The 26,664-nt window shown below is 45.6% G+C and overlaps 1 protein-coding gene across 2 annotated transcripts in view; it reads left to right on the top strand.

Moving 5' to 3' along the window:
* Nucleotides 1-10,263: 10,263 nt before the first annotated feature.
* NMNAT3 (nicotinamide nucleotide adenylyltransferase 3) overlaps nt 10,264-26,664 on the top strand; it is a 96,799-nt gene continuing 80,398 nt past the window's right edge. The window contains exon 1 of one of the 2 annotated variants that reach the window (XM_081071910.1): nt 10,264-10,524. The gene's annotated coding sequence lies outside the window, so the exon portion shown is untranslated. The remainder of the gene's footprint in view (nt 10,525-26,664) is intronic. The other variant, XM_081071911.1, reaches the window with a different exon arrangement.

Genomic DNA, 26,664 nt, shown 5'->3' on the forward strand with positions numbered 1-26,664 from the left:
CTTCACATCCTTGGTTAAGTTTATTCCTAGGTATTTTATTCTTTTTGCTACAATTGCAAAAGGAATTGTTTTTTGTATTTCTTTTTCTGAGATTTCATTGTTAGTATATAGGAATGCAATGGACTTTTGTACGTTGATTTTGTAGCCGGCAACTTTACTGTATTCGTTGATTGTTTCTAATAGCTTTTTGGTGGAGCCTTTAGGGTTTTCTATATATAGCATCATGTCATCTGCAAAGAGTGACAGTTTAACTTCTTCATTCCCAATTTGGATGCCTTTTATTTCTTTGTCTTGCCTGATTGCTCTGGCAAGGACTTCCAACACTATGTTGAAAAGCAGAGGTGATAGGGGACAGCCCTGTCGTGTTCCTGAACGTAGAGCAAAGGGCTTCAGTTTTTCACTATTAATTATGAGATTAGCTGAGGGCTTGTCATAGATGGCCTTTATTATGTTGAGGTATTTTCCTTCTATACCTATTTTATTAAGCGTTTTAATCATAAATGGATGTTGTATCTTGTCAAATGCTTTTTCTGCATCAATTGATAGAATCATATGATTTTTGTCCTTTATTTTGTTTATGTGATGTATCACATTGATGGATTTGCGAATGTTGGACCATCCTGATACAGAGCTTTTATACACCTGAGAGCTTAACACATCATCCAAATTGCCTCAATGGACTCCTCACTGTAAATGCAAGGGGTTCTGTGCAATATGATTCACAAAATTAGCCTTTCCCGGGGGAGAATTTTACTGTCCTACCTATTGACATGAGGCCTCTAACCTGTGGGAGGGCTATGTATCATGAGCCTGTTGAACTTGGAAGTGACAGCTGATTTGCTTGGGTTAATAAACCATGGATGAGAAGACATGTCACTTCTATAGCTTATGGTTCTCCATGTCTCTCTCTCCTCTGCCACAAGCCAATGTTCCCAAGAAGGTCAATGTGAAAACACGGATTAGAGAAGAGTTGTCGTTGACCCATGATGGACATGTGGCCTGAGCGAGCAATAGACCTTTGTTTCTGTAAGCCACAGAGATGTGGGAGTGGTTTGTTACCACAGCATAACTTAGCCTAAGCTGACTGACTCAATATATGCAAGCTGCAAATGCATAAGCAGTTACTAATATGTTTCATACCTGCTCCTCTTGGAAGGAAAAATAGGGGGAGCCTTGACTAAAGCATTAGTGTGAAGTTCCACTTGTCTTTTCTGAAACTGATCTTGGGAAAATTATACCCTCCTCTAGGGTATATTTCTGCAGCACTCTCCCCTGATAGGGCAGGCTGTCAGAATCAGTCCCAATTACAGGCTGTGGAACTGCCCAAGGAGAGGCAGGCCAATTAGTGCATGGCTATCAGTCAATAGAGAACCACATGGAAGGGAGCACTCAGCCTGTTCTCCTCCCCTCAAGGGCCAACTGAGCTCAAACCAACTGTAGCCAGAAATGGAGGCTCGAGGCTCAGGTGCCATTTGAATGAAGCATGAAGCAAAAAGCACCACGGAAGGAAGGCTGGGGCTGTGCATTCAATTACCATCTTTGGTCTGAGATCCATAGAGGCACACAGCCTTCACAGAAAATCTGCACTCTGTGTGCCTTTAGCAAAGCTGCCTTCGAGGGAAGAATGGCAACTAAACCAAAAAGCTAAAGGCTTAGAGCCAAAAGACTAGCTGTCATCGCTGGGAAATAGGCAGGAGAAAAAGCAGACACTGTTCCTGCCACTGGATGAAGCTATCAAGTGATTTTTCAAAGAATCCCTGGAGGGTGGACAACGTCATCTCTTCCCTAAGTGACTCAACTGGTAGTTCTGTTGCTGAAGTATCTTTACTCAGTTTGTTCTTTTCTCAGGCCATTTCATCATTCTTGCCTTCTTTCAACTGGGCCATCATTTTTTCCGTCATTGCTTCCATAATTCATTCATTCCTTTGCTCATTCAGCCAGTGAGACCACTGAGTCTCTGTTCCAGGTACTAGCAGCCTGACCAGCATACAGAGGAAGTGTGGGCAAGGGGACAGGGCAGCATCAGCAGGACAGGGAAGGACACAGAGCCAAGATTCATAGCTGGGCTTTTGCTACTAGGGCACATAAAAGCACAAGGGTAAAGTTCTCAGTTCTAGATATTATTTTAGAATCTCCTATGCTATGGGTACAACTCTAACCATGGCTCATTGCCAGAAACTGGCTCAGAACCATGAACTGTGTGGGGACCTAGGCCCCTCCATGAGCTCCTGGAGGACAGATAAATACTGGTTGATAGAAAGTGTAGCAGACACAGAAATGCACTGCTCAAATGTGCTTCCAGAAAAGGCTTGTTTCCCAAGGGGAAGGGGCATAGCTTCCGGACAGCCTCCAGCTGCTAGTTTTTTCAGGGTCTGCCCCAGTTTTCAAGCCAAGGTCAACCTATTCTCAAGGTAGACCCCAGTCAATGACTAAGCAAAGTGAGGTACAGCCATTTCTACCCAACACAGGGCTTCTCTAGTGGGCAATCTGAGCTCCAGAGCACCACGGGCTGGCCAAGACTATCAGTCTATATTATGGTCTGTCAACTCCCCCTGTCCAGTCCTGCACCTTCTCTTCCCTGTAAATCTTTTTCACCTTTACTTCTGTCTCATATCTGCTTCATGGATAAACAAACAGTAACAGAAGGGCAGGAGGAAACATGGGAGGAAGAAAAGAATGAATGGGCTATTCTCACACCAAAAGTCCTGTGATCTGAGGCCAAGCAATATTTCTTGCCAGCTTCTTCTCAGAAGACAGATCAAAGTCCAGGGCTGATTTTGCTGTAAGGAGTCCATCATCTCTTTCTAAAGTTCTCACCTGAGGCAGGATGGCATCATTTAGGAGACACTAGGATAGTGGGGAAGACCAGTACCCAGCCTTCTGGTGCAACAGACCAGTCAGGCTTACAGGACTGGACAGATTACTCTGACTGTAAGCATTAGAGCTGATTCTGAAAGGGCCATTGATTGCTGCAGACCCTAAGGGACCATTGGAGGTCAGGTTCTTGCTGAGGCAGTAAAATGGAAAGACCAACATGTTTGACTTCAATGACATGCATCCAGGAGGGCTGCATGGAGAAGGAGGTGATATTTGATCTGAGCCTTGAAGACTGTGCTCTCTGAGGACACGGGTGCCAACCAGGGCCACAACCTGCCCTGCACACATGTATTTAGAGATCTGAGCATAGAAGCTGACTCTGGCTAATATAAAAAAAGATTTGCAGGGAGGTCACTTGGGAGCTGAGGAACCATGCCGGGAGCAGACAGAAACCTGGCAGCTCTGGGGCCCTGTGTGCCAGGAGCTCTTCAACAATCCCTGCAGGCACTACCATTTTTACTCTCTGAGTTTCTCTACCCACAGTTCAGTTTCTAGGGAGAGTTATAGTATCCTCCCATTAGTGAGGGTATGGTCTGATGCCCTGATTAATAGGCCCAGCACAACAGTTGACACCCTCCAAAAGGTAAGAAGAGAAGGAGGAGGACGTAAAGTCACAGAGCCAAGGAGGGAGAAGTTTCTACAAAGGCAGTGGCCAGCATTACCGAAGGCAGCACACAGGGCCAGTCACAAGAGGACAAAGATTTCCGCACAGGAATTAGCAAACAGCAGAGAAGGGTCCGTGTGGAGGAAGGGGCAGAAGCTACGTAGGTGCTCTGGGTTGAGGGTTGAACAGAAACAGAGGTGTGGACAGACCACTCCTTGGAGAAGTTTGGGTGAGAAGGTGAGAGGTTGGTTAGAGAGGCCGTGGGGTAAAGGAAGAATTGTTTTTAAGATAGGATAGACTTGAGGAAGAAACAGAGAAGAGGTGCAGGTGAAGATGCGAGGAGAACGGTCATGACAGGAAGAGCCCAGGGGCTGGAGGATGGGGCGAGGGCTGGGCAGAAAGGCTGGCCTTTGAACTCTGTCTTTGCCATTGTCATCTGTTCCTTATACTCAGAATGCACTATACATCACAGGTTCTTGCTTTCTTCTTGCTTAAGAGTATTATTTTAACCTCAATTCAGTCATAAGGTCCTTGAAGGCCGGAATCGTGTATAAGTGGAACAGGAATGGTGTTGTATAGGGAATCAAGAGACCACAATTCTAGGACCAATTTGTGTTATCAGATTATGTTAGGCTGCATGTTATTCACACACAACTATAGTGGCCTTGGCCATATAGGTTTTTAATTTTCTTACAAAATAAGAAATCTGCAGGTAGGCAGTCCAGCACTGATATAACAGCCCCGTGGTGTATGTACAAGCAGCACATCAGACTCCTTCTAATTATCCACTTATTCATTTGTAGCAAGTGATTTTGGAGTTCATGCTCATCACCTCATAGATTCAAGATGGCTGCTTGGCTTCCAGGTTCATATTCCAGGACATAAGAAGGAAGGAGAGGGACCGGGAGCTCTTGTGTTTGAAAAGTAAAACCTTCCTAGTAATCCCAAGTAAATTCCTGTTTGCTTCTTACGGCTTCTTCCAGCTGCACAGGAGTCTATCACTCTAAATTGAATTGGGGCTTCCTCGCATCCCTGCCTTCCTCCTAACACCATCTTCTGAGGGTTCCTTTTGGGGATTTGCTTCTCTCCTTTATGAGATTCTTAGTGGGAGAGTAAATTCAGGGGGCTTCCTCTCAACATCCAAAGTTGAAAGGGTTTGCTAACACCTTCCGCAGGATAGCCAGAGGAGGGTGTCCTAATCTAGGCCAATCAGAGGGTCTCCCCCAGGACTTTGACTCATGAATTTGTGAAATAATACAGAAGTGGCTAGGATTCAATCATTCGTCCCTGAAGTAGATCATTTCTGCTAAGAGATCATTCCTAGAGTTTTCACTTTTCAGCTTTTCAGAAATGCCTTCTTCCTGTCCCGTCCTAAGCCCACATCTCCAACTTTCCTGTAAGTTCTGAAGACCCAATCCTACCAACAAAACTCACTTCTACTCAGTTAGCAGAGCCTATTTCTGTTGCTTGTAACAGCAACAGCAACAACAACAACAAAAACAAAATCTTGACTGATACTCCAGTATCAGTCTCTGGGTCTCTGACCAGTTGCATGTGGTCTTAAGAAAATCTTCTAACCTCTTTGGGTATTCTCAACTCGTTGAAAAATGATAGATAATTCCTAAAGTGCTTTTCATCGTGAACGATGTATTATGACTTTGACCTCCTTCAGAAGGCCCTCTTTGTGCCAAGTGGGCCCAGATGAACATCACAGCATGGATTATAGTTTCTGCAACAGAGGTAGAATATAAAAGCTCCATTAGGAAAGATAATTCACAGCATTGGCGTGCTGCTACTGGAACATTCCTTAGACAATTGAGCCCATGTAGATGCTAACCAAAACCCACTCTTCTGCTGGTGGCACCAGAGCTCAATGTTTACATCAGCAAATAGGCACTATTTAGTGTCTTCTTGCTATAATTTCAAGGGTCCATTTATCAATTCTATGATTTCAACTGTTCTTGATTTAAGGCCGCATCACTGCACCAGGGTAAAACCTGTTTTTAGGGAGTCTTTGTTTTCGACTTTAAAGTCTCTTCTGCAGCAGACGTACATCTGCCTTACAAAACTTCAGAATACAGAGCAAAGTCCTCTGTAAATTCATAGTCCATCCCTTTAAGGAAAAATGACTTTGTTAGAACAGTAAAGGAGTCCATTTTGCCTTATATTCTAGCAAAAGCTCATTGCTTAGCTGCATTTAATAATCCATGAAACATTTCTATTAACTTTAGTGTGTGAATTGTGCAGATGAAGAATGGGTAAAAAAAAAAAAATGTGGGAAGCAGGAATAAAAAATATGCAGAAAATGAAAATAAGTGAGATCTTAAATATTTAATCAAGACCTCTATTTTCAGGTAAGCAGTTACCAGCTTGGGCCCTCAAATGCCAAGAGAAGCCACAGAACACCATTCTGAATTATTAAAATGACTAGGGGAAACTTTTTTCTTCTTACTACTTTTAAATGAGTATGTAGCCTTTCAAGCTAACCTTTGCTTAAATATTTAACATAGACATTGGGTCAAATATAAAAGAGTAGAAGTTCTCAGTCTAATACTCACCTGTGATTATGAATCAGATTATCTAATGCATCTCAACCACTTCATTTTATTTTATTTTTTCTCTCTGTTCTCCAACAATGCTTACCAATTGGAGAGGAATCCAATCTCGATTAGTTGGAAGTCTGCATTCTAGAATATTTTTGGACAGAACATTTACAGATTTTGTTTATATTCTTTATTGGCTCCATTCATTCATTCATTCAACAAATATTTATTGAAGACCTAGTAAGTGCCAGGCACTGTTCTAAATGTGGGGATATATCGAGGAACAGAATATATGAAGACTCAGCCCTTTTTAGACTTTACACTTAGTGAGGCAGACAAATAATGAATAAAAATATATGTCGATAACAGCTAACAAGTGTTATAAATGGAGTAGTTTGGGAGTGTTTGCTGTTTGTTTTGTAGGTAGGGTGGTCTGTTAGAAAGCTAATGAATTAGGCAAGTTACCTTGGGAGTCAGCAAGAACAGCAAGGCAGTAGCAGCTCTGGGGTACAAACAGGCCCAATGTGTTCAAAGGACAGCAACAGAACCAAGGAGACTGAAGGCAAGGAATGGTCAGTGTCAGAGACACTGTCAGGGAGAACTTGGCAGGGCCTTGGAGGCCGCTGGGGACGACTTGGTACTTTATCCTATTTGTGATAGAAGTCACTGAGGGTTTTTGAGGAGGGGAGTGTCGTGAACTGATTCATATTTTATAAGGATCACTTTAACTCAATAGTAAGTACGGCCAATGGAGTCAGTTTGACAAGGTGGCTTTCTACTGGAGGCTTCAAAGGGCCATATTAGAAAAACTTGACATTGGCATTATCTTGTTCATTGCTGGTAAGAAAACACCCACCTTTTGAAGTATTTGGAGTGATTGAAAAGTTTTCCCTCTTTGATCATTTTAAAAGCCCACCAGGTTCCTTTTGCAGAGCTCAGAAGTCAAGGTTATGGATTCAGCTCAGTCCCATCACAATCTGTCCAAGAGCAAGTTTTCCAGAATATCCTTAGGACACACCTTAGGCTTGAGACAGTTTACCCAAAGTGGTCCTATTGGAATTTTATCAGAACACCATTAGGTCATAGAAGAAAGCTACACAATAATGGTATAGCTTGATCTCATTTGATAACCACATTTTTATAACTAGAAATAATTTGTAAAATGTTTAAAAAATGAAATAACCTATTAGTTCCAGTTTTTTCCCTGTAGAGACCTTCCTCTTGCAGCCTTATTTATTTATTTATTTATTTATTTATTTATTTATTTATTTATTTGGAGGAGATAATTCTGAGGCATGTTCTTTATACTGCTTTTTAGAGTTTTCCCACAGATTAAGCTCTAGTCACTTGTGATAGTAGTGGCGGAACAATCTATCCTTTATTGAACTCCCAAATAAACTACTTGTACTTGAATCCTTGACTCAGGATGTTTCGGAGGGACCCAAACTAAGGGCTCCTCTATGTAAAATCCTCCTCCTTCCTGAGGTGGTATTATGTGGCCACTTCCTTGAGCCATAATGGTAGATAGAATTCAGGACAAGTGAAACTTACCAATAAAAGAAAGATCCAAAAATATTATTCCAGTTATATCCATGATCCAGTAGCCCTTTGTGCCTTCAAGAAAAGGGCATGCCTCTCGTCTAGACATTCCCTCTTCTAAAATATTAGGAGCTAGTTGTCTCTCAGAATAGATTTCTCAATCACTACCCCTTGTCCCTCCCCCACTTAGATTAGGTAAAGTGTGGCTATTATGTGAGGCTCTTACCTCCCACCACTAGGGGACATTACTTTCCATCCAGGAAGCCAGGCTTCCTCCTAGACCAAGCCTTAGTTCGTCTTCACTACTCCAGGAAAAGAAGCATCCCTTGCATGAGGAAGTCATTGCCCAGTCTCCATCTCACTCTCTGTGTCCAGCCTCTCCTTCCTTGGGTCAAGGTCCAAACTCACAATGAGTTAGCCCTTGATTTTAATACAACCTGTGGTACTAACGTGCTACACACAGATTCTTAGATGTTCCTAACTTTTCTCATGAACCTCCCACTCTGCTGGGAGACAAACTGAGTTGTCAATAAGAGAATATCCAAAGATAATTACCCTTGAATTTTTTTTTTTAAGTCTCAGAGTCGGGATGGCCAAAGTATGATACACAATCCAGGAGCAATAAAAAGAAAAGAGCAATAAATTTGACCAATATTTAAAATTTCTGAGTTGTTTAAAAAAATGGAAAAAAACCATTCTTGTACACATAGATATTAAGCCATTTAATCCTCCCCAAGAAGTAGAGGCTATTACTTCCAATATCAGAAAAGGACAATGAGGCTTGGAGATGTAAAGTAACTTTGCCCAAAGTCACCTTGTGGAGGCACACATCACACCCTAAGTTGGAGTTACTCCCAAGTCCCTGATTCTCAAGAATTGGACAAGGGAAGAAGAAGGAGAATGAGAGGAGGGAAGGGAGGAAGAGCAGAATATGGACCTCGAGAAGGAATATATCTGCCAGAAAGGACTCTTCATGGTTAACTGGGCCCAAATTCATAACCAGTCTATCAGCCATTGCTGACAGAGGCCTTTCACACACCCTGCATTTCAGGGAAAGGTTACAGATTGAACCTTCAGCCTCCTGCATTGTGTTCCTGAAATCTGAGCCAACCTTTATAAAGGAGTTCCTGTCACTTTCAGTCAGAGTTGCTGCATAATAACCAATCAGAATGCACAAAACTGACCAATCAGGACAGCGTTGTTTGGATTAATCAGACTGCAAATTTGTATCCCACATTTGCATGTAAATTGACCATTGGGAACCAGGGCCGGAACTTTCTCTAGAAAAAATGGCATCCCCTTTGTCTAGACAGAGTGTACTTTCCGTTTCCACCTGAGTTTGCATTTCCTGGGGTTGCAAACCGTTCACCTGAATAAAGTTTTTCCTTTTTCCACACCCTAGATGGGGCATCCAGTTGACATTAGATTAGTGGCAGTGAATTTTTGTTGGCAAAAGGAAGGAGGAGGGCTGAGCTCTCTAAAGAGAGGTGTTTCAGAGAGGGCATAGACACTGTTTCTTCCCTCTGAGTTGGAAGGGGTACACCAACCCCTTCACCTGGGCACTTATTGGGTGCTAACCCCTGTGCTGATGCAAGAGTGACAAGTATGGACCCTCCTAAAATTGGTGACCATGTGCCTGTCCCGCCAACCTCATGGGAGCATTGTGAGGATCTGCTGACTCAACAGAGGCCCAGAACCAGCTTTATAAAAAATACTCTCCATGCTAAGAATGTGTTAGTAGGAAAAACTGGGAATTAAGTGTGCAGCGATCACAAATCCTTGACATCGCCCTTGATGTCTCTCTTTTTTGTACACTCCAATTCACTCCATTAGGAAATCTGAATGGCAGAAGCTGATGAATCTTGACTTTCACCCCACTGCCCCTAGGAATGTTGGGATTTATGGAGGTTTCTGGGTGGGCAGAGGAAGCCAGGCCATATTGGGGAAGCAAATTCAGGAAGTAAATTACCTAAGATAGGGACCTGAATCTCCAAGACCCCAAGAGTTTGTTCTGATTGCTTTCCATATTCTAAATAAATACTCATTTGCAAGCCTTAATTCTGTAAAGCTTTCTAAAGCAACCTTTCTTTTCCCCTCTCTCCATAATTTTATAAGCTTCGGGTCCCAGAAAACCTTTATCCACTCTAGGATTGAGGTTTCAGAGCTCACCAGTGCAGGACTTGAGAATAGAGGTGTAAATTTGTCAGGAGAAGGGAGGCAGGAGCACAGTAAGACAGTAAATCCTCATCTAACATGGCAGAAAGTCAATAGATAAATCAAAAAATCGCTATGTAAGCTTATTTTTTAGCTACAAGGGTGACCACCACAAAAACTAAATAGAGGAACTGATATAAAGAGCTGTGCCTGGAGAGCAAGGGAGAGGGGCCTGTGCTTTCATACAAGAACAATTAGAAAATTTTGTTTCGTAAGAAGTGCCCATGCTTATTTGATATATATTTTAATTTGAGCTTTAAAAATGTAGTGAAATTCAATAAGCTAAGAAATAAAACGGAATACAAAACACAGGAAAATAAAAAGCAAACACGCCCGTTAACACATTAACAAAAAGGCCTGTGAGTCGGGGCAGGGATGGGGGTGGAGCGAGTGGGCGGGGCTTGGGGCGGGGCGCAGAGCCCGGTCTCCTTAGGGCCCGCCCCCCGTTTGGGGGCGGGGCGCCGAGCCTAATTTCCCTGTGACTCCGCCTACAGCGGGGAGGCAGGAGAGCGCCGGTCAAGTTCGCTCTCTTTAGCCCCGCCCCCCAGCGCAAGGTCGAGGCGGCAGGTCCTGGGCTTATCCCGCTGCAGAGGCCCTGCGTCCGCAGACCCGGCGCTGTCCCCGGGAGGTCCTCGGGTGTAGGGCCGCCTGCAGGCCGAGAGCCTCGGTTCGGCGCGGCCGATGTCCCGGTCCCCGGAAGTTCCCCAAGGCTGGCCGAGCGCCTCTGAGGAGCCCCGTGTCGCGCAGGTAAGCGCAGCCGGGCCGACCCAGGTGAGCCCGCCTTTGCCCTGGCGAGCGCCGGCCAAAACCCGGGCGCCGGCAAGACCGGGGGCGGTGGCGTGCGGAGCCCAGCGGCGGGTCCCGGGTCGGACCGACCCCAGAACGCCTCCTCTCCCGCTGCGCGCCGCCCATTCTTGCGTAAGAATCGCCAGCCTAACCCCAGGACTCCTGTGGCTCTGACCCACGCTCGGCTGGTGTGCGTTCGGATCCCACCTTCCTCCCACGTGTGCACTTAACAGATACAAACAGGTATCCCACAAATTCCTATCGTGATCCACCGAGTGCCCACCACTGACCTAAGTGCCGGGGATACAGTGATGGGCAAACGAACGACGCCTCCACGGAGCGTACAGTCTAGTGGAAAAGTCCCGCACAGAAACGTAAACGTTAAAACTGTGGTGAGAGCTGTGAGGGTAGAAAGTTCAGGGTGCTGGGAGAGGATTTAACCGATGGTCCCCAAGATGCTGGAGCCCAAACGTCAATGTGAACGGAGAAATTCCAGGGTGGAGAACAACAGGGCAAACATTTTTGTTGGGAGAGAACGTGGAGTGTTTAAGGAAAGGAATGTCAGTGTGTCTGGCCTGCACGGAGCTGGAAGGGGAAGCAAATTCCTTAACTTCTTCTGTAAAATGGGACTGTGCCTACCCACCGACCATTGAGACACTGAATGTAAATGATTCCACAGTGTTTCCGGCAGGTAGTAAGTGAAATAAAGGTGAAGCTGGATGGAGCAGGATGTTGGTTTGGACTAAACAGTGTGCCTGCCTCCGAGCAAACTCCCTTACCCTCTCCTTGAGTCCTGTTTCTTTTGAGTAGAGTCTGTCAAACAGCCTGTTCTCTAAAAGGACGCTGGTGTGGCCATTCGTTCTGGAAACATTTAACTGGCTCCCACCTTGCGCTGGCTCTGAGGATTCAGAGAAATCACACATGGGCCCGGCCCTCCTGGAACTCATCCGGGGCAGGCCAGGTGAAGTATATTGAGTTCCAGTCTGTGGGCCTGGTGCTCTGGGAGCCCAGAGGAGGGGGGACTGAACTTCTGGCCTTGCCCGAGAAAGACCCTCTGCTTCTGACTAGGTAGCCATTTCCCAGAAAGCCTCACCCATTACTGCCAGCTCCATGAATCCCCGAGAACATAAGGCTCACCTTCCACTGAGCTTCAGTTCCTTCCTTCCTTTTATTGGTGGCATCACCCTCTCAAACTGGCCAGAAATCTACCCAGAGGGCAGCAGCCCTGCTGGTCCATCGCTGAGCCCCTCAGATCTTGAAACTCCAGGGATTTTGGAGAGGGTTTGGAGCTTCAGGAAACACCTGTCAACTGCTTAGTGTATTTTATTGGCTTGAATGATCCAAATTCTTTCCTTGGCTCTGTTTACACTGTTGGTGTAGATTCAGGATTAGCTCCATGAAAAGTGGCTGGGATGCCCAGAGAGTGGGGGAGCACAGTTGAGAGAGGAGTCTGGCGCCTTTTGTGGGTGTTGGTAAGAAAACAGAGGACAGATGTTAACAGAAGGGAGCTGGAGAATGGGGGAGAGAGGGCAGTCTTTCTGCTCGCAGACCACCAGGGCAGTCCCAGACTTGGAAAGGAGAGCCTGAGGCTAGGCATTTGCAGACCTGGGTTCATATTCTTACTCATTACTTCCCAGCTCTGTGACTGACCCTGGTCTCAGTGTGTAAGCTGAACACAGTGCTTGGCATAGAGTTTGCGCTGAAGAAATATTAACTCCTCCTTCCCCTAAGTGAACTAAAATAGGAATAATGATAGTGCCTACCTCGGGGGTTATGATGGGGATTTAATGAGTTATGTACCTAAAACCCACAGAGCAGTGCTTGATATGTAGGAAGTTACTACTGCTGCTGCTGCTGTTGTTATTATTCCATATTCTGGGCAAAAACTGGTGAAACAAGGCAGGCAGAGGGTAAGAGGTGGGGGTGAGGGGTTGGCTCTGAGGGACTGTGCGGGGTGATTAGCAGGGGAGTTGAGTTATCTGTTACAGTGGTTTTACCAGAAAGCATCAGCCTGGCAGGAGAAAAGCGGTGTTCTGCATGATAAAGGACGTCCTGGACAGCCACAGTCAGAAAGCCTCAAGACTCAAGCCAGAGGAAACACAGCAGAAGTCATGGGGGGAAATCTAGAGTTGAGAAAGAACTAAAATTGTCTTGTTCTTGGTGTGTCTCTAACCCACAGCTGGGTATGGGTGTCCCATGAGGGGCTGCCCCTGCCCTTATATGGTAATTGCCTGAGACTGGTCTGGGAGCTATGGAATCCAATTCTATAAGTCCTGCACCCAGCCCAATACTGAGCCCAGAATGAATGAATGAATGAATGAATTGAATGAATGAATGAATATAAATCTGCAAGGCAAGCATCCCTGTGTTTAAGCATGCTGTTAAAAGAAAGGAGTATGGAGATAGGGAAAGAGAACTAATGTTTTTGAGCACTTGCTAAGGACCAAGTATTTTCATTTATGTTGCACCTTAGTGGTGACCACCACAGCTTTGGAATCAGATAAGTGTCTGTGTGACCTCACGTGTGTCACAGAAACTCTCTAAAGTTCAGCTTTTCCGTCTGTAAAATGGGAATCATTGTACCTAACTCAGAGGGCTGTTAACGAGTATTAAATCATGCTCATATATAAGTATACTGATGATGTCCTTAGTGCACAGCCAGTAATAGCTGCTGTTAATTTTTATGAATCCTCCTGATGATCTCCATTCTGGTGAGGAACAGAAGGCTACAGAGACAGGTAGGCGGTGTTGATTCTGAACTCTGTCCCATCCGGAAGCAATGGCTGTCTGCAGAACTAACCAGACAGGTTGTGTGAAATGAAGTCAACTTTATGTGCATTCCATTTATTACTTAAAGCACTTGACTATGTGAAATCTTAAAAGAAAAGAAACCTGCAAAATTATAATTTATGTGCCTTTCAAGTTCAGGTATTTTATCATCTAGATAAATCTTCCATGCATCTATGTTAAACCACTTTAGACTGTCGAAGCTCTTAAATAAAGTGGCTTGTCCTGACCAGTGTCTGTTTTTGCTCGTTTATCATAGTTCCCTGGTGAAGACAGACAAATCTGATTTTGCAAGGCACGCCTCAGGATGGCAGCTCCTGCCCCACTGTTTTAGCCGTGCAGTTCTGCGTGGTGGTGTTTAACAAACCACAGTGGACTCATGATTCTTTCATCATTGTCTCTCACCTTCTCGTAAACCCACAGTGCCAATCTAGGAATTAGGAATAGAAAGTCATTCTGTTTCTAATGTGAATCTGGGGAAATCAGCTCCAAGGAAATCTAAGATACTCAGTGATGGGTTTTGGGGTTCAAGTTCCTTGGATGAAGTAGGCAGTGCCTTCTAGAAGTGAGAGCTGTCTGCTCTTTCCACCCGAGAGCGCCATTTCTGGGCCTGGCCTGAAATTCTGATCTGCATGTCCTTGCCTCCCTGCTTTCACTGCCTGTGGCCAGAGCTGCCCCAATGCCAAATTCCTAGAGCATCTGCCTTCCCATTGTCTCAGTGGGCACCTCGCCAGGCATGCCCTTTTCCAGCTTTCCCAGAATTACCTCTTCAGCTGGGCTGGAAACACTTCCACAGCTATTGGACCACGTGTTCCTGGGACCCAGAATTGTGCCTGACTCATTGTTCTCCTTCCTTCCCCCCCCTTTCTTCCTTCTATACATTCTTCAGACAGTGTCCCAGCGATTAGAATGCTGAGCCAAAATGATACCGTTTTAACTCACATGCGGCCGACAGACATCAGGAGACAGATTATTAACAAAGACAGAATTAACCACATACACACACACTGTCACATTATAAACTGGAGTAACTGCCATGAAGGAGCAGCCTGGTGTGTTGTGTGTATGTGTAAAGGTGGGACATATATAGAAATATAGTCAGTATTACTGTAAGTAGAGTGTATCCAGAAATGACTTGTTGTTGTTTTTATTGCGGTAACATTGGTTCATATCATATAAGTTTCAGGTGTATAACATAATTCCCTATCTGTATAAACTATAGTGTGCTGACCACCAACATAAGTGTTGGAGGCTTATATTCATTTATTTATGTACCTTTGAAGACTGTTGGATAACGTTTTTCTATAAATTCTGCTAACCAATGTGTTTTGCTGCTAAGGTAATTTTATAAGAATGTGTATATGTTTCCAAAAGTTATTGTGCTTTGGCTTTGAAATGGGAGAATAATGCTAATGCTCCGATTTACTTGCCCCTTAAGACTTTACAGAGCCTCTCCTCGGCTGTTATCTCATTGGAGGCTCCTGTGAGGGGTAGATCTGCTGGGATGGATGCTGGAGCCCTCTCCTTTCCGAGGGACAGTGGCTACCTGAGAGCCTGTTTGTTTTCTCCTTCTTCGATGCCCCTGGGCACCAGGCTGAGGTTCCAGCATAGATTTTTATCACATTGTAGCTAGTGACCTGCCATCTGAGAGAAAGAAGGGCAAAGCTGACTGCTGTTATCCAGAGGGCAGGACCACCTCTCCGAATGGAGACCCGCGCCATTTCAGCCTCGTCCCTCATGAGGAACCAGCAGTCCTCCAGAGGGTACCACACCTGCCTTCAGGCCCCTTCAGTTCGACTGAGAACAAGGAGAAAATACCACTAACAGGCCAGTTTTAAATAAGATGTGATTCAAACAGCTCCAGGAAACATTCTCTTCCCATGACTGAACATTATTAGAGAGTTATTTTATTTGTTGGGCGAGAGCTGTTCACAAAACACATCTGCGATCCCCACCAGTCTCAGATGTAGACCTTATTAGGAGAAATGAGCTGCCATCTTCCCCGAAGCAAAGGAACGGAACTGGCATCTCTGTGCAGAACTTGGCGAGGCCTTAAGCCACTCTTGGTGGGCTGGGTTTAACTGCTGCATTCTCAGGGTACAACATTAATAGGATTGTAATCATGTGGTCTGAGCCATGGAGAAAACAAGTGACTGTAGAAATCACCCTTCCTTTAGGCTGACACACAGTGACAGTATTTATGTCTCTTGAAAGTGCATGTTAAGTGGTGGGTATTTATACAAAGCATTCTAAGGAGTAAATGTGTCCATCAGTCAACCTGGAACTTCTCAGAGCTCCCAGGATGGTTCTAAATTAGAGCCAATCTTCCTTCCTGCCGTTCCCCTCCCATCAGCCCCTCTTCCACCCACCTTGCTTCCTCTTATAAAATGAATTGTCAAGGCAGGATACAGCCAAGGTAGGAGTGTGGGAACTGACTTGCAGAAGAAGCAGAGTTCACATATTAAAAGTGGATGCAGGGAGGTTCCTGCCTTGACTCTGGTCCTTGCCCCCTAGTCACAGTGTTCAGAAGAGAGTGTGGAGGGAGGCTGACCAACACGTGCAGCGGGATTGTATCAGCCAGTCTGCTCACTGCAAAGGGTCTGCAGTTGGTTGAGGGTAAGGCGGGGGAGAATGATGAAAACAAGTTATGCAAACGAGCCCAAATTTGGTCCCCAAAAGTTGCATATTGGAGAGAATGAATGTCAGTGTCAGTAAGAGAATCACACCAGGCCAGGTAAAGAGCAGCCTTTAATAAAAGGCTCGATGTTTCTCTGTGAGCAGGTGATCATTAGGACCAAATGCCCGTTACATAAATTGGTGTGGGAGAGTGTAACTTGAAATTATTACTGACTTTCAGACTTTCATTTTAAAGATCAGAAATAGGTGTTTATGGCACAAACCCTATACTTAGTATCAAAGACTGCTTTGCTTTTTACTTCTCCCATCTGGCCTTCTTTTATGTAACTCTTAGGATGATTTTGGTCATTCTTGCCTTAATGTGTTTTTGTGAGAAAAGGATGCCAGTGTCTGTTAGCCACTTTCTATTTTATAAGTAATCAAAGGGCCACAGATGATAAAAGGAGGAGAGCTGCCTGTTTCAGATGTTGAAATGCCACTCACTACCCTGTGGCTTTTTCTGGGATTCTGTCTTAAGAAAATAATTTGAACAGTGAAAAGAGCTGTTGTATAAAGACGCGTTGTTATTTATAATGGTGAAAACTTCGAAGCGACCTGAGTATGCAGTATAGGAAGATAGTCAAATTACAGAACACCAGATTGATGGAATGTTATGCAGTATTTAAAAACATGGACATGAGTAATGTGGGAAGATGTGTCGTGCTCAGTGAACAGAGAACGCCATTGCATTAAGGAGTGTTCAGCAACACAGTCTGCGAGGGAAGCCTCCAAGGGGTAAGAACTGCATTTGAACAGCGGAATTACTTTTTCACACGCTTCAAACTTTCTGTATTGTTTTATTATTCCTATAACTTTCTTTGAAAATCCTCAAATGAGCTAAGTCAAATAGTGATCTTTATGCTGTTTGCAGTTTTAAGGGCATGGCATTTGTGGCCTTCACCTGATTAGATCTTTCAGTCAACCAATTTCTAAAGCCAGGCTTGGCTGGCTGCCTCCATGTCACTGTTGGAGGGACATACTCTGGGTCTACTGGCTGAATGGCCTGCAGATGTGCTCACTCTGGCTCTGTACACTCACATTCTCAGGGTTTTGAAGGTGAAGGAAGCGACTGCTGCTTCCTGCCCTGTAGCCTCATTTCCCTCTGCCAGCCTCTACTCCTTGTCCCCCACCTGTTGCTCAGGGGTAGGGGGGGTGGAGTTTGTAACCTTTGGGGGCCCCATTGGTGAAATTTCAGCAACCTCTGCCCCCCCCAACTCTCTCTCTCTCTCTCTCTCTCTCTCTCTCTCTCTCTCTCTCTCTCTCTTTCTCTCTCTCTCTCTCTCTCTCTCTCTCTCCCTCTCCCTCTCTCTCTCTCTCCCCCTCTCTCTCCTGAAGTCAGCAATTGCCTGGGACAGCCCTGCATCACTCTGGCTTCTTGTCCTGCTCAGACCTGGGTACTTCAATTCCTCAGAGACTGCATTGTATGTCCTTAATGCCAGCTCTCCCTGTGTCGGCCCAGTACCCAAGTGTCCTCTGCTGCCTGATGGTGGCAATGGCCCAGTGCGTGGCCAAGGGCATATTCTAAAACAGTAGTTCTCAAATCCACGCAATTGGCCAAGCACTGGGAAAGCATGACGTGTCTTTATTTGAGACAAGGATTTGAGTCTGCCTGGTTTATTTGGGAGGAGATCGCAGGACGCGCTAGCAGGTAGGGAGATGAGCTAGAGGAGCTCACCATCAAGCAGGTCCCCAGTGTGGACCACTGGGGTTTAAACCTGTTGGGAGCCCCCAGCAGCCAGTGTACAGCACCCACCCCAGAGTTAGCCTCTTGTGGGCCAGGGGTGTACACACCGTGGATGGCTGCCCCTCATTGGCTGAGCATTGCTCCTTTGGGGAGTTCCAGCAGCTTTTTATCTCCAGGTGAAGCACCAGGGCAAAGGGGTGGCGATGCTGGCATGTGGAAGTCAAGCTGGCTTCTCTAAAATGGTGAGGCCTGAGAGCTCAGGGCATAGCACTAGCAGTGTCTGCTGTGACATTCTTCCCTAAATGCCACGATGAACACTGTCAGTGTAGGCAACGCAAGGTAACCAAATCCCTACTTCTGGGCTGACTCAGATCTGCTTCTAGTAAATTGAAGACTACATGAAGTAGTAACCAACCCCAGAAGATTACGAAAAATTGTGGGAATAAAACTTTAAATAAGAAAAGTGGTACCGTACTTTTTTCCCCTGTGCACTGGGATGGACTACTGATACTTGACTGAAGTGGCCAAGTGCTAGCTAGTATTCTGCAGCTGTGCAGTTTGAGACCCAACACTTTAAAAGAGGGCCTGAGTGTATAATAAGATTTATCTTTATTGTTGCAATATTCCCCCTTTGTTGTAGCTTGATTTTTTCCTGTTATTTCTCAAATACATTGAGGTGATCTTAAAAGAAAACCTCATTAGGAGAAAGCATTTAATGTCATTTGTATCAATCCACGATTATATCTCCAGTGCCATGTTTTACTATTAATACCGGATTCACCATACTAGAGGATGGGAGAAAAGTTCTGTAGTTATGGCTGCAGGCACTGTGATGAATGTTCTGTAATCACTGCCTTTGTATAGAAACACTCTGTCTCCAATTACTAGGCTCTTCATCAAACTATCTATTCATAATTGAGGCATACAAGATGGCTGTGCTGACCTTTCAGCTGAATTCGCTCTATAGTTTTGTGGGTCCCAACCTATTTTGTGTGCTTTTTTTTTTTCTTTTTTCTATGCACAGAGGAGGAATCACAGCAGAAGTTTTGGGGCATAAAGCAGAGTCTGGAAACGTTCTCTATACATTTATGATTACTAAGTCTATTAGAATATTTGTCATTACAAATGAAGGCCTTACTCCAAGAGATGATTTGAAATTATCCATGTCACAGGCTCAATAGGGTTAGTGGCTGAAGTTCCTGTGCTTTGAGTTATGGGCATTTGGGAATCCGTATAGAAAAGATTCCTGAGCCCAGTATTTTAGAGAAATGAGGCCATTTCCCTTTAAGCTGTAGTTCAACATGCGTTCCATAAAGAATGAGCTGGCTGATACCTGGTGTTCAGGCCCTGTTCCCGAGTCCTGTGTGCATAACAGACATTACTCACCGATCCTGAGCCTCCATCTTCCTCTCCAGGGTGGTCCTGGCAGCCACTACCGTTCATCAGTATCGGCTCACCAGAGGAAGCCTACGGACACCCTGTGCCTTTTCACACCTTCTTACCCATCCTTGCCATTGCTGTGAATGGTCAACAAAAGACTCTATCCTAGTCTCTGCAAAAAAAAAAAAAAAAATGAATTCAAGAGGCAGTCGGTTTGACCACTTGTGCCTTTGTAGTCATCCCTCTGTCATGCAGACGGTAGTTATTTAATTCGTCAATGTTTGCCTCCTTTTTTCTTTCAATCGTGTGCATTTTACCTTTTCCTTTCTTCCTTTTTTCCTCTAATGTTGCTTAGAAAATAAAGCCAAGAGCCCCAAATTATTTGCTATTGGGTTGAAGTCATTTGTATTAATGGGAATGCATTGAGATTTTAATTTTTTCCCTACTTCTTCAGGAAGACCACTCTGCCATAAGTCAGCAGTGACTTCCACATTGCCACATCTTCTGCGCTTTCTCCATCTGTATCTTTTGTGCAACATGTGATACCTCTGACCATGTCCACCTCTTGACCCTTCTTTCTTGGATTTCCCTCCTTCCTGCCTGATTGTTTTCTTCTTTGATTTCTCCACCTGCTGCCTTTTTTCCTCTCCTGACATTTTCAGTGGGACATCCCCAGGGTTCTTCCCCTGGCTTTCTCTTGTTGGTACACTCCACCTGGATGATTTTATCACCTTACATACACACCTCCTGCATCCTCATCTCCACCATACCCCTTCTATGGAGCCTTTGTATCCAGCAGCCTACGGAATGATGCCTCTTGGGATTCACATACAGGCATCCAGAATCAGCATGTTTCACTTGTTCTAGGCTATTCCTCTTCTCACAGGGCGAACTAAATACTTGTTCCTCTTACATTGTTTCTGCTACCTCCTTGGGGTCATAGGTAAAGTGTCCTAAGCTTGTCAGAAGGCTTCCATCTTGGAAAATCAAGTGTAAGACTAGGGCACAAACCAAAAATTGCTCAAAACTTAGAAAACAATCATTTAATTATTCTGGGAGTTGACTAGGCCCAACGAGGCAGAGCTCGCTCTGGGTCTCTCACTCAATGACAGTCAGATGGTGGCTGAGGCTAGAGCCATCATAGAAGCTTACTTCCTCAGGGCCGGGCAGCTGGGACCTGCGCCAACCGTTGGCTGGAATGCCTTGTCCTGCAGCTAACTATTCCTTTGAGAAACACCTGAAATGCCATAGAAGCTTTCTGTTTTGTTTTTTTTAGTTTTTTGAATAGGTAACATATTTACATGATTAGAAAGTTAAGAAAAAAATAAATATAAATGTATACAATGAAAAACTAAGGTTGCTAATCAGCTAACCTTAAAATTATCTTGGATCATCCAGATGGGAATGATGTAATCACATGGGTCCTTTTAAGTGAAAAAGGAAGGCAGGAGAATCAGGAATGCAGGAGAAAAAGGAATGCAAAAACAAGGACTGCAGTGTGAGAAAGACTGGGCCAGCCACGGAAGGGGGCAGGAGCCAAGGATTGTGGCTGGAAGCTGGACAAGGCAAGAAATGGATTCTCCCCTAGAGTCTCCAGAAAGGAACACAGCCTTGCTAACACCTTGACTTTAGCCCAGTGAGATTCCTTGTGGACTTCTGACCTGCAAAATTGTAAGATAATACAATGTGTGTGTGTGTTTAAGCCACTAAGTTTGGGATCATTTGTTATAGCAGCAACAGCAGACTAATACATCTGTAAAGGGAGATAATCATTCCTTTCTCAAAATCTTGAAATGTGAAATCAGGGAAATAATGCCCCGAAATTACCCAGCAAAGCTCCTGGGATGTAACAGATGCTTCGGGGGGAGGCAGCAGTGATTAACACGGTAACGGGAGAGTAACTAATGGCAGGTGTCTGAAGAATCAAGGTTAGTGCCGCTGAAGTGACTTTCAGGGCTAGTAGGAGGCCAGTAGGAGACACCAGATGACCCAGTCGGGTGGCCAAAGGAACCCCTTCTGCTCCGATAGTTCACCAGGCCTTCCTGCTCTGGTTCTTCAGCACTCGGCACCATCCTATATGAGGAAGCAGGAGTTCGGGAAGGGCTGACCCAACGATCTCTTCCATCAGACAGCCAGCCCTGCCTGAGATCTGGTGGGATGTGGCCTCTCTGCCGGGCTCTCACTCACCCTCATGTCTTTGGCTGCCCTTTGGGCCTTAAAGATTATCACTGTCACCCTTACTGTCAGCAGCTGAACTTGAGTGAACTTGTTATAGCCCAGACGTTTGGCGTCTCCACCCCTCCTACCAGTCTCTCCGTGGCTTCTTTATATTCTTAGTTACAAAACTTCTCTTCAGCCAGACTTCAGATGGTTCTCTAGATGGATTGTTCTGTAATTTTAGTTGTAATTTTAATGTGTTCACAGAAGGAAGTGCGCACAATGTTTATCTACTCTGCCATCTTGGATCTCTCAAAAGTTCATTTTTCAAACTTCGTATTAAAATAGGTAAACAGATTCCCTGATCTCCCGTTAGCCTCCTCTTTCTTTGCATTTTTCCTTATCAAAATAGCCAGCCAGTGAAGAGGAGCAGCCACCAGTGTTCTTACCTTATCTTCTCAATATTTCCAAGGACTTTGCCAAATCTGTAGTCTGTGTTGAGCATCTTTTAAAACAGACATCACTGCGACCCAAGAGGCCAGACGCCAAGTACTGGGTTAGCTCTCTAAGTACAATGTTATTCTTCAACTGAAACTCTCTTTCTTTCCTATAAGCCTTTGGACATAGGAACGCATAATAGATGACCTCTGAGTGGTAATTTCATAAATTCTTGGTGAAATGAATTGTATCAGATCAATATATCTGTAGGTTCATCACATTTTTTGAGCTGCGAGGGACTTGAAGATGAATCTGGTACAGCTCTGGTAGTGTAGGAAACATTCATTTTAACTGCATAGTCAATTCTCAATTAACAAGGGTAATGGGGTGGAAGGAGGTCAGTGATAATCAAAAATCGTGGCGAAAATAAAATTACAGTCAACACTGGATTTTCTGGAGGCTAATTAACTGGTTTGTGGATTAATTGAGGTTAAGACACAGTGGACCCTAGTGTGTCATTGCCTTAGTAATTGGTCAGCAGCTGCTCACCACCTGGCCTCCACCCCCCCCCCGTCCCCACCCCCATTCTGTCCCAGGGAAGAGACGGGCTTCTTAGGGACTAGATCAGGCAGAGCTGGCTGACCTTGGCTGGTTTAGAATCACGATGGTGCAGACCTCAGTCTTGAGAGCTGGATAAAACCTGCTTGTAAAGCTTATTGTGCCTGCCCCTTGAGCAGTGGTTCTCAAACTTGAGCTGCATCAGACCTACCTGGAGACCTTGTGAAGCCCCAAATTGCTGGGCCCCAGCCCCAATTTCTAATTCAGTAGGTGTCGTGCAGGGCGTCCGGCAGGGCCTCTGGTCCCGCTTCCCACATAAGAAGGTAGGATATGGTGAGGCCAAAAAGGAACACCCATAGAGCCATAGGTAGGGGACTCATACCACTATATTCTCACTGGTGGCTGGGTTGGAGACACAGGAAGCAGGAGCCACACTGTCCGCAACCCGCCGTCCTAACTGCAATCCGTACTTGCCAGCCACCATCTTCTTGCTAGCCCCCATTTTTTGCTAGCGTAGCCACAGCAGTTATATTAGTGGCCAATGGCTCACTGGTTACAGCTGACGGCCAACTAGCCATAGCTGATGGCCATCCAGTCACAGCTGATGACCATTTACTACCTGAGCCAGCACCTTTCCCTGTGAGGCCGAGAGCCTGGAAACTGCCCTCCTGGCTCTGTCCCCACAGGAGGTCTGGAGTGCGGCCTGAGCACTTGCATGTCTAACAAGTGCCCAGGTGGTGTTAATACTGCCAGCCCAGGGACCACCCTTAGAGAACTGTGCTTTCCAAGCTCTTCTTTTCTTCTCAGCTGCACATTAGAATCATCTGGGGAGCTTTGTAAACCTACCGCTGCCTAGATAACACCCCGGTCAATTATACAAGAGACTCTAGAGGTGGCACTCAGGCTTGGCTGTTTTTTAAAGCTCCCAGGTGTCTTTGATGTGCATCTAGGATTAACGACCGCTGCTCTAGGTACCATACTTCAGTCATCTGCAGATTGACTCTCATGATTTTTTCCATATCTTTACCCCCCCCGCATATATTTAATATTTCTTTAAATAATTTTTTTTTCATGGGAGTAAATTTATTTAAAAAGCAAACTACATATCCCCTTCATGTAGGAAAACTAGTTTCGCAGGCCAGATATGGAACATACCTGTAAAAACAAACATACTAAAATTCTTGTCTAGAATGTTCTTGCATCTCATCATACTTCGGGAGTCTGTACTCTAGAACTGTGCTGTTCTCGTCTTTGTTTTTGTCCACACAGGTGATGGAATATGCTATTTGTGTTGTCCGTCCCCTCTGTGGGTCGGGCAGGTGTGTGCTAACTGTCGGCATACCTGATCGTCTCCCTACAAAAGAAACAGGTTGGAATGCAAGAGAGAGTGACTTCATCACACATAACCTCGGAGAGGTGGTAATCATCCCTTTTTAAAAAGGAATGAATCAATAGGAGGCTGCATAAACTGTCATATAGGTGAAGAATGGAATGTTACTTAGCAATGAAAAGGAAGAAACCACTGATATACACACGACCTGGATGAATGTCACAGACGTTAGGCTGAGTGAAAGCCAAACACAGAAGACTACACTGTGTGACTCCATTTCTATTTAGAGTTCTAAATCAGGCAAAACTATAGTCTATGGAGGAAAAATGTAGAACAGTGGTTGCTTGAGGGAAGGGGGACAGGGAGATGGAGTGGGAAGGGACACGAGGGGACTTTCTGGGGTGATGGGATGTTCTGTGTCTTATAGGGGTTGGAATCACATGGGTACATACATTTGTCAAAATTCATTGTTTGGTGTCCTCAAGATTTGTTTATTTTGTTGTATGTTGAAAATAAAAGGAAAAAAAGAAAGCTAAACAAATACTGAACTCTAGCTCGTGATATGCATACTGTAATATTTAGGGGAAAGTGCACTGCTGTCTGCAATTTCCTTTGAAAGGCATCAAAAAATAAGCTGGATTAATGGATGGATAGAGGGATAGATACATGCCAAAACAAGCAAATAAAATGTTAATGGTAGAATCTAGGTGAGGGATATCCAGGCGTTCATTTTTAAATTCTTTCAAGTTTGCAGTATGTTTGAAAATCTTTCCTAGTAAAGATTGGGGTAGAAATGACATACACATTCTAAACAACGAACAAGTGCTTCACTCACATGCCTGAGCTCTCCAGCATTTGCCACTCCAGTGGGTCTTGCCAGGGACGGCTCCTGCGGAAGACAGATGGGCTGTAGGATTGGAGGGGTGAGCAGGAGAGGAAGGGTGGGATCCCTGAGAGAGGCTGCTGCACGGGGAGAGAGGATGTGACTCCTTGCGCTGGGTCCCACTGCCAGCACAAAGAGCCTTCCATCACCTGTGCTGTGTCCTGGAGGTTCCCTGGGGGTCACCTTGGCAGCGAGCCCTGGGAAGAGTTATGCAGAAGCTATGTTAGATGTGACCTGCAAACACCCCCTGGACCCCACCACAGAAAGGCGGGTGTGACGGGGTGAGGAAGAAAGGGGGTTTTCCAGGCTCATCCCACCAGCTTAACTCCAGAACATGCTGCTTCTTGTCTCACTGGGCACCGTGACGCCAGTGGCCGGAGGAAAAGTGGAGGTGCGGGGCATGAGTTTACCATCATGGGGGTCAGGCAGGTGCCGTGAGCAAGAGCAGCCCTCGCAGGCCTGGTAGGGGGCTATCTAGGTGCCCCACAGCTCTGACCAGAGACTGACGCACCTCTGGACGGCAGGCTCCCCGCGCCTCAGCACACCCATGACATCTTTACAGCACAACCTCACGACACCCTCCCTGTCACACGCTCACAGCAACCCCCCACAATGTACCCTCACGGCCTATCCCCGTGACATACCCCCACAGCGTATGCCCCATGAAATAACCCCCCGCATGATTCCCACCACACCGTGCAGCATGGCCCCTCTGTCACCCACCCTTGACTCCCATATCCCCAGCACACCCCCCATGAGACACCCCATAGACCCATCCTCCATCAGTCCCCTCCATGGCAGATTCCGCCACAGAAGCCCCCACAACACCCCCTACGGCACATGCTCCTGTATGACACCCCCTGCAACACACACCCCCGACACAACCTCAGCACACTCCCCACCACACACGCCCACACTTGCAGGCACACACACATGCGCGCGCAGACACACACACATCTGGGAAACACCCCGGCAGATCTGTTGACTTGAGGACCCCTCGCCTGTGCCATAGAGGAACGAGAACCTGCAAATTAACCTGCTCTTACCGTTCCTTACTCGGGCAAACATCTTGAGATACCCAGGAAGGAGAACAATTTAGTCTTGAGGGAAGAATTTATGTTTGATGTCTAAAGGATGGTTAATATGCTGATTACATCTGTGTTTCCTGCCAAAGTGAATGAGCCCATCTGGAATACCAAAGAGCCCAGGGCTTGGGTGGAGGGGCAGTCTGGACCCCTCCTGCTTTCTGCACTTTCATGGCAGTGGGAGTGAAATGCTCCAATCTTGTGATCAGACAGGAGCTCGTCCTTGCTCTGTTTCCCTGGACGGCCTCCAAGCTGCAGAGCCCGGTGCTGCCGTGTTCTCGTCAGACACAGGATGATAATAGTTCTCTGCACAGTATTTGCAAAGATTAGAGATAACACAGAAGACAGTGTGGTAACAGGTACAGTACAGGTGCTGCCAAAAGATGAGTTAGTAGACCTACTAAGTGCCGAGTCCATAGTACACTGAGTAACCTTTAGCTGTTGTCATTGTTAGTATTTATTGATTTATTGTGATTGTGATTTATCGCTGTCATCCATGAGGGTTTAAAATGTGAAAAGAGAACACTATTTAGAACTTCCAAAGCTGCAGTGATAGTGTTTGCTTGGACCACAAATGGCATTTTGAATGTAAGTAGCCGCTCGCTTTTCCTATGTCTGACCCCCCATCAGAGAGACAGCCTTGAGAGCAGGCATGTGTCCTCCTCCACCCCTGTCCTCAGGACTGAACACGGTTGCACGTGGAAGATGTTAGGAATTTGGCGGTTGGTGCCGTTTCTTGATGAGCCACTCATCCTAATAATAAAACTGTTTAGCTTGTCCAAGCTGCACTTTCAAAACACCGTCACCACAGCAGCTTCAAAACCACAAAGCCACAGTCGCGTTTCCATTTACTTGCTACTCTGTCAATCAACGTTGCAGGCAAATTAAATGGCACATTAAGCTGCCACTAGGCCTGCATCTCTGCACGTCGGCGTGCTCTTCACTTCAGTTAGTGACCTAAATTCATTGCCTCCCATCCATTCCCAGGGCTCTTCCTCATCCCTATCCTAGCCAGTCCCCAGCAGGACAGGAAGGCAGCCACCCATGGCCCTGCGCTGGGTCTCGATGAGGAGAGGAGTCCGTGATGCCAGTTAGCATGGCTGGGTCCTTGTGGAGTTCCATC

Source organism: Rhinolophus hipposideros (genome assembly GCF_964194185.1).
Source record: "Rhinolophus hipposideros genome assembly, chromosome: 14".
Classification (NCBI taxonomy): Eukaryota; Metazoa; Chordata; class Mammalia; order Chiroptera; family Rhinolophidae; genus Rhinolophus; species Rhinolophus hipposideros.